The 8957-nt window shown below is 39.5% G+C and overlaps 1 non-coding gene across 1 annotated transcript; it reads left to right on the top strand.

Annotated features, from left to right (window-relative positions):
• The first annotated feature begins 8571 nt into the window (after window positions 1–8571).
• On the top strand, window positions 8572–8643 carry trnaq-cug (transfer RNA glutamine (anticodon CUG)). Its single transcript has one exon. It is a non-coding gene; the product is annotated as a tRNA-Gln (tRNA).
• The last annotated feature ends 314 nt before the right edge of the window (window positions 8644–8957 follow it).

The raw sequence follows: 8957 nt of genomic DNA on the forward strand, positions 1-8957 counted from the left end.
AGAGGAACCAGCTGAGGTGGCTCGGGCATCTTTTTCGGATGCCTCCTGGACGCCTCCCTGGGGAGGTGTTCCAGGCATGTCCCCCCGGGAGGAGGCCCCGGGGAAGACCCAGGACACGCTGGAGGGACTATGTCTCTCGGCTGGCCTGGGAACGCCTCGGTGTTCTTCCCGAGGAGCTGGCCGAGGTGTCTGGGGAAAGGGAAGTTTGGGCTTCCATGCTTAGACTGCTGCCTCCGCGACCCGGTCCTGGATAAGCGGAAGAAGACGAGACGAGACGAGACGAGACCTTAAAACTGTTACTTTCATGTTGGCAAGTGAGTGAATGTACCATGGTCATTAGTAACTGTCTGATCAGGATCACAGTGTTACAGTGAAATAGGACCTTCTTCGAAAAAAAATGATCATGTGCAAACAGACTAGTTTAAGCGAGGAGGTGAGGAGAATTCACAAATCATACTGACCGTGCTGGAATTTCTCATTTCCCAGTGTTTTTGGGGGACAAAGCTTTAGGATTTGTATGTAATAAAATAATAATCAAAACAACTAAATAGGGGTGGCACGGTGGTGTAGTGGTTAGCGCTGTTGCCTCACAGCAAGAAGGTCCGGGTTCGAGCCCCGTGGCCGGCGAGGGCCTTTCTGTGCGGAGTTTGCATGTTCTCCCCGTGTCCGCATGGGTTTCCTCCGGGTGCTCCGGTTTCCCCCACAGTCCAAAGACATGCAGGTTAGGTTAACTGGTGACTCTAAATTGACCATAGGAGTGAATGTGAGTGTGAATGGTTGTCTGTGTCTATGTGTCAGTCCTGTGATGACCTGGCGACTTGTCCAGGGTGTACCCCGCCTTTCGCCCGTAGTCAGCTGGGATAGGCTCCAGCTTGCCTGCAACCCTGTAGAACAGGATAAAGCGGCTAGAGATAATGAGATGAGATGAGACAACTAAATAGAGACTGTGACTAAAAGTTACAGTAATTTGAGCAAGCCGAACTTTGTCAATTGAAGGTCAAGGAAAAGTTTTGCCTTGCTGCCCTGAACAAAAAAAAAAAAAAAAGAAAAAGAAAAAAAAACCCTGAAAAAATCATGAAAATTGGTAGAGTTATAAGTGATTTTAAAAAGCCTGTTTTTCATGGTTCATTCCGGATCAGTGATCCAGATCAGCACCAAAAGTCATAGCAACGTAATTCAGCGCAGAGGTATTCTTCATGTGAAGTTTGATGATGATTGGTTGAAAACTGAGGCAGAAATAGTGTCCTAAAAACATAATAATAATAATAATAATAATAATTAGATTGAGCCTATAACTAAAGTCACAGTAATTTGCGTTAACTGTTACAAACTGAGACATCTGGTCACCATACCCTATAGATCTGGAACGGTAAGAGATAGAGAATGATGGTTAGTGAGGAGGAATTGTGCACTGCCACTCTGAAAAAAAAAAAAAGATTGGAAAAAAGCATGAAAATTGACAGAGATATAAGTGATTGAAAAAAGCCCATTTTTAATGGCTCATTCAAGATCAGTGTTCCAGATCAGCACCTAAAGTCATAGCAATGTAATTCAGCCCAGATGTATTCTGCATGTGAAATTTGGTGATAATTGGTAGAAAACTGAGGGAGAAATAGCATCCTAAAAACATTAGGATAATAATAATAATAATAATAATAATAATAATAATAATAATAATAATAAAGTTCCATTTTATGCTATGCCTACTTCTGGATTAAATTCAGATACAGATATTTGGAGAACTAAACAGGCACACATACAGATCATATTGTGACAGCTCAGACATCGACATGGTTATAAAATGTCTGTGGATGTTAAATAAAAAAAATATATATATATATATATATGGGCGGCACGGTGGTGTAGGATAAAGCGGCTAGAGATAATGATATATATATATATATATATATATATATATATATATATATATATATATATATATATACACAGTAATACAGTATATAAACACTGATTGTGAATGTACAGGTCTTACAGGCATGTTGGCTATAGTGTCCATAAATTGTACAGGAATGCTAAATATTGTATATGACATTGACAAAGCTATGGTGTTCATAAAACAGTCATGATGGAGTGAGGATGTTGGGTGCATTGTTCATAAGGGTGATGACTCTAACTTGGACCAAACAGCAGGAACCCCAAGAGGCAGCCATTTGGGTTGCTGACACTGAGAAGGATGTGTTGCCAGCCTGCATCCAGGAAAATGGTTCACTGAGCTGTGAAGTGAGTAAACGCCCCCCCCCAGGTATGGTGGTGCACCTGACCTGCTTGCATTTAGTTTCTTGCTTCCTGACACACACACTTGCTTCTTTGACTTATTTGTGCATCTTTTCTTGTTCCAGGCCCAGCCAGTGAACCTTTTCCCTGAGTCTAATCTTTTTTTTTCCTGTGTTTTACATTTATCAAGCTTTACTACTTTATCAACCATAAAAAAGACACTCTAATAGAGAGTAATCCCTCAGCTAATCTGCTCTTGGCTTTGATTAAATGCAGTGCATGTGATTTTATTAATAAGCCTGTTTATCACAAACAACATAAAACAAACAAACAAAAAACCCAACCCTTTTACATACTTTTTTACGCTTACGATTATGCGTCTTTCACTTCTTCTCCGTTCTGCCCCATGGACATTATTATTTTCTTCTCTTACTTCAAAATCATCTTTCCTTTCCCTTTTCTGCCAATTTGCATACTTTTCATTAAACATGTCACACACAAGGAAAACCCTTCAGCGTAGGGGTTGATTTTATTATATATAGTTCTGAAACCTTCAGGATTTCCTGAATTTAAAACTCTCTTTTGCATAATTTAAAGGCCCACGATGTAGGATTTAGGGGGAACTATTTGCAGAAATGGAATATAATATTCATAAGTATATTTTCATGGGTGTATAATTCCCTTAAACTACAAATTGTGTTTTCATGAGCTTATAACAAGCTCTTTATACCTACACAGGGTGCGGGTCCACCTCCATGTTGTGCTGCTACAGTAGCCTGGAATGGACAAACCTCTAAAGAGTGCCTTCAAAAGTTTTACAAGTGGCAGCCTGAATCTGGAAGGAAGATGATAAAGAAGAAAGGAAGAGAAAAGAAGAAGAAAGAAGAAAAACTAGATAGAGATTTGCAATAGCTGTCCTGCTGCCCTGACCAAAAAACCAAACAAATAAATAAAGATTGAAAAAAATCATGAAAATTTACAGTTATAAGTGATTGAAAAAAAGCCTGTTTTTCATGGATCATTCTGGATCAGTGATCCAGATCAGCACCAAAAGTTATAGCAACATAATTCAGCCCAGAGGTATTCTTCATGTGAAATTTAGTGATGATTGGCTGAAAACTGAGGGAGAAATAGCATCCTAAACTACTTTAGGATAATAATAATAATAATAATAATAATAATAATAATAATAATAATAAGAGACTGTGACTAAAGTCACAGTAATTTGCAATAGCTGTTACAAACCAGGATGCCTGGTCACTGTGCCCTATAGATCCGGAACAGTAAGAGACAGAGAATGATGAAAAAAAAATCATGAAAATTACAGAGATATAAGTGATTGTGAAAAAAAAAAATCCTGTTTTTCATGGATCATTCAGGTTTGGTGATCCCGATCAGCACCAAAAGTCAGGTTAATATAATTCAGCACAGAGGTATTCTTCATGTGAAATTTGATGATGGTTGGCTGAAAACTGAGGGAGAAATAACATCAGAAAAATTTTAGGGGAAAAATAACAATAATAATAAATAGATAGAGACTGTGACTAAAGTCACAGTAATTTGTGCTAGCTGTTACAAACCAGGACATCTGGTCACTTTACCCAAAAGATCCGGAATGGTAAGAGATAGAGAATGATGCTTAGTGAGGAAAAGTTGTGCCCTGCCACCCTGAAACAAACAAACAAACAAACAAACAAACAAACAAACAAACAAACAAACAAATAAATACATAAAAAATAAAAAACAAACAAACAAAAAGACTGATTTAAAAAATCATGAAAATTGACAGAGTTATAAGTTATTGAAAAAAAGCCAGTTTTTCATGGATCATTCCAGTTCAGTGATCCAGATCAGCACCAAAAGTTATAGAAACATAATTCAGCCCAGAGGTATTTTTCATGTGAAATTTGATCATGATTGGTTGAAAACTGAGGGAGAAGTAGCAGCGTAAAATATGTTTGTATAATAATAAGAAGAAGAGGAGGAGGAAGAAGAAGAGGAGAAAGTAGAACTATCCTGAGTGAGAGTAACAATTTGTGCTACTGCTGCTGGTGCAAATTAATTAGTGTTTGCTGGTGTTAGATAAGTTTGAGAACCCAAATTTTGATAAATAGAGAAACAGCAAGGAAGGTGCTAGGGTGGTCATCGGGAAGGAAGACAAGGAGACATGGTGGTGGAACAAAGAAGTGCAGGAAATTATAAAAGAGAAGAGGCTAGCAAAGAAGAATTGGGATGATCAGAGAGATGAGGAAAGCAGGCAGTTATACAGAGAGACGAGACAGAAGGCAAAAAGAGCGGTAGCGAAGGTGAAAGCAGATGCATACCAGGAGTTGTATGGAAGACTGGAGACCAAAGAAGGAGAGAAAGACCTGTACAGACTAGCTAGGCAGAGAAACAGAGAAGTGAGGGATGTACAGCAGGTAAGAGTGATGAAAGATGGAAATGGAAATGTGCTGACAAACAAAGAGAGTGTATTAAGAAGGTGGAAAGAGTACTTTGAGGATTTATTAAATGAGGAGAGTCCAAGAGAGAAAAGGTCAGATTCATTGGAGACAGCAAATCAGGAAGCAGAGTTGGTTAGTAAGGATGAGGTGAGGGCAGCCATGAAAAGAATGAAGACTGGGAAAGCAGTCGGACCAGATGGTATCCCGATTGAGGCTTGGAGATGTTTGGGTGAGACAGCTGTGGAGTTCCTAATGAGTTTGTTTAATAAGATCCTAAAGAATGAGAAAATGCCAAATGAATGGAGAAAGAGTGTGCTAGTCCCAATATACAAGAATAAGGGAGATGTACAGAGCTGCAGTAATTACAGAGGGATAAAATTGATGAGCCACACCATGAAGTTATGGGAAAGGGTATTGGAGGTGAGATTGAGAAGAGAGGTAGCAATCTGTGAACAGCAGTACAGGTTTATACCAAGGAAGAGAATGTCTGATGCAATTTTTGCTTTAAGAACATGAATGGAGAAGTACAGGGAAGGCCAGAGAAAGCTACATCGTGTGTTTGTAGACCTGGAAAAGGCATACGATAGAGTGCCGAGAGATGAGTTAAGGTATTGTATGAGAAAGTGTGGAGTGAATGAGAAGTATATCAGAGTGGTGCAAGATATGTATGAGAACAGTGAAACAGCAGTGAGGTGTGCAGCTGGAATGACTGAATGATTCAAGGTGAAGGTGGGACTCCATCAAGGATCTGCTTTGAGTCCTTTCTTGTTTGTCATAGTGATGGATAGCTTGATGGATGAAGTAAGCCAAGAGTCACCATGGAACATGATGTTTGCAGATGATATTGTGATATGTGGTGAAAGTAGAAAGGAGGTTGAGTTGGGTTTGGAGGTATGCATTGGAACGAAGAAGAATGAAGGTGAGCAGTAGCAAAACAGAATACATGTGCATCGATGAGAATGGGGATGAGAGTGTAGTGAAGATACAAGGAGTAGACATAAAGAAAGTTGGTGAATTCAAGTATCTGGAGTCAACTGTGCAGGAAAATGGGGGCTGCGATAGTGAGATGAGAAAGAGAGTACAGGCAGGGTGGAGCAGTTGGAGAAGGATTTCGGGAGTCATTTGTGATAGGAAAGTCCCAGCAAAAGTGGAAGGTAAGATGTATAAGACAGTAGTGAGACTAGCTATGATGTATGGATTGGAGACCGTACCCTTAAAAAAGAGACAGGAGGCAAAGTTGGAGGTGGCGGAGTTGAGGATGTTAAGGTTTGCGATGGGAGTGACAAGGTTGGACAGGATAAGGAATGAGCACATCAGAGGGACAGCACATGTGGAGAGCTTGGGAATTAAGCTAAGAGAGATGAGACTGAGATGGTATGGGCGCATCCTGAGAAGAGATGCAGAGCATGTTGGAAGGAGAATGTTGAGGATGTAGCTGCCAAGCACACGAAAACGAGGAAGGCCAAAGAGGAAATACATGGATGTGGCGAGAGAGGACATGAAGGTGGCAGGTGTGGTAGAGAAGGATGCGGAAGACAGGGAGCAATGGAGAAGAAAGATCCTCTGTGGCGACCCCTAATTGGGAGCAGCCAAAAGAAGAAGAAGAGGATCATATTTATTTTTATTTAGCACAATAAAAAGCAAGGGAGTGTGAATGTGAGCATTGGAAGTATGCTACAGGCATCTGATGGCCAGTGTATGTTCTAACACACACTTGGAAAAGGAGGGGTAAGGGAGGGGCATTCAGTGGGTTCAGTCCTACATAATGGACCTTTAACCAGAGCAACAGGACTCCATACAAATTCCACTGAAAGACATGCAGATCTTTTTCCACTTTATAGATCATCTCAAAGCAACTGCTAAAAACTTTCATTGAATATAATTAAAAATATAATTTAAAAAAATATATATATATGACCATGAAAGCTATGCCTATGTATACCAGCCTATATTCATCACTTACACACTGACTGCCTACAAAGAAGTCCAGCTCATCCAGTGTTTAATGATAATGGCCTTTATTTTAGATGCATATATATATATATATATATATATATATATATATATATATATATATATATATATATATATGAATATATATATATATATATATATATATATGATGCCTGATAGTTTTCCCAGACCACTATTGGAAAAAGGATGAAATAATAATAATAATAATAATAATAATAATAATAATAATAATGTTTCCTAGCTGATTGGCAACATGCATGTCTGCCTCTGATCGTCCGTCTCTCTATTTCTCTCTTTTTGCGTGTCAGATTCTAACCTTTTGAAGTGACACTAGCTGACTCGTTCCTATTACCAGCAGCCAATCATCCATGGAATTTATTCACTGCAAATAGAGACAGATGGACAGAGTGACAGACAGTGAGACAGATAGAGAGTGCTGGAGAGAAAGACAGAGTTTGCATCATCCTTTATAATATTTTCTTCCTCCAAATAAACCTTTTTTTTCATGATTTGTTTCGTGCATATCTCTGCCTTTGCATAAATTCAATATTCACGTAAACAGGTGGGTGTGAAAACATACGGCATGCACAAAGCATTTTGTTTTCTGTTATTTGCAGCATAATTAAATGCCTTTCTCTTTCCCTCTCATTTTAACAAGTATAATTTTAGTTTCCTTAATGTTTGCACATCTGCTCTTTATTACCTGGAGAAGGCATTATTTAATTATCTTTAATATGTCTTAGAAAGAAAATAGCTGATCTGAGAACCTTGTTCATTAATCAGGGAGCTCAGTGTGACAATTCAAGCTGAAGCTTTGTCCTCAGTTATTAATGTGTAAATTAAGCGAGACAGTAAAGGGGGATAAATTAACTTGTGAACCCCGAAAGAGGAGATATAGTTCTGATTTTTCATATGAACATTTATGCAATGGTTTTAGGATTACTGTTAGGAGCATGTGACCATAAGCTGGCCTAGTGGTGAACGTGTCAGCCTCATGACTTGGAAATCATGAGTTCTACTCATGGTTAGATCAAACCAATGACCATCATAAAAATTGTACCTATCTCATGAGGCAATGAAGATGCAAGTAGGGAGTCAAACTCTTGCAGTTACCAGAGGACCAGCCCCCCATTATAACCCTAGCTATGTAATAGGTGAGAGTCCAAGGGCTATGGAGATTGATGCTGCCTAATGTGCCTTAAAGTGATTGCCCAGGAAATTACAGGGTTATGAAATGTCATCATTATACATTAATACAAGATGTTCTTGAAGAAAAAAAATATATATATGAAGTGTACTTTAGCTTAAAAAAACATGGTAAAGCTGTAACGTCAGTCCACTGGGCCATTTCCCTGGGCGCAGCCATACTGGATTAGCCAGACACATAGATGTATTAAGAACCAAAAATGAGGGTGGTGCTGCGTGACGTAGGATTTCACATGTCTTCCTCATTCCGTCCTGGATCCAAGACGTTGGGACAAGTGGCTTCATCAAGTAAACCGAGAAAACTTTACTCCTGAAAAAAGTAGCAAATTGTGCAGTGAGCATTTTACAGAAGATTGTTTTGTGGAGGACTTGGATGAAAAAGTCACTGGGAAGGAGCGAGACACGAGGCAGAAAAGACAACTGAAGCCAGACGCGATCCTGACTTTGTTTCACCACAAAACACCAACACTGGCAGCATGACAGCATACCACTGTCACGCATCAAATAGATGGAAGATAAGCAAGTATTTTTTTTTAATAAACAGGCAATAAACTAGCCACTATTTTATTTTGATTCATTTTCTAATACTGCATTGCCATAATTTTTGTTGAGAAATGCAAACAAATTGACCAAGAAGTCACACTAGACCATAATATTATGCTATAGTCTAGTATAGACTATATACTATAGTCTATACTAGACTATAGTCCTTGGTTCCATGGTGCAATGGTTAGCACTCTGAACTCTGAATCCAGTGATCTGAGTTCAAATCTGAGTGGAACCTGTGAATCCTTCATTGGGTGGCACGGTGATGTAAGCGGTTAGCACGGTCACCTCACAACAAGAAGGTTCTGAGTTTGAGCCCAGCAGCCGGTGGGGGCCTTTCTGTGTGGAGTTTGCATGTTCTCCCTGTGTTTACATGGGTTTCATCCAGGTGCTCCGGTTTCCTCCAAACACATGCAGTTAGGTTAATATGGCATGGCCTTGGGCTGAGGTGAGTGAGGCACCTAATTCCCAACTGCTCCCTGGGTGCTGTTAGCATGGCTGCCCACTGCTCTGGGTATGTGTGTGTTCACTGCTTCAGATGGGTTAAATGCA

The sequence above is a fragment of the Neoarius graeffei genome, chromosome 4 (assembly GCF_027579695.1).
Source record: "Neoarius graeffei isolate fNeoGra1 chromosome 4, fNeoGra1.pri, whole genome shotgun sequence".
Lineage (NCBI taxonomy): Eukaryota > Metazoa > Chordata > Actinopteri > Siluriformes > Ariidae > Neoarius > Neoarius graeffei.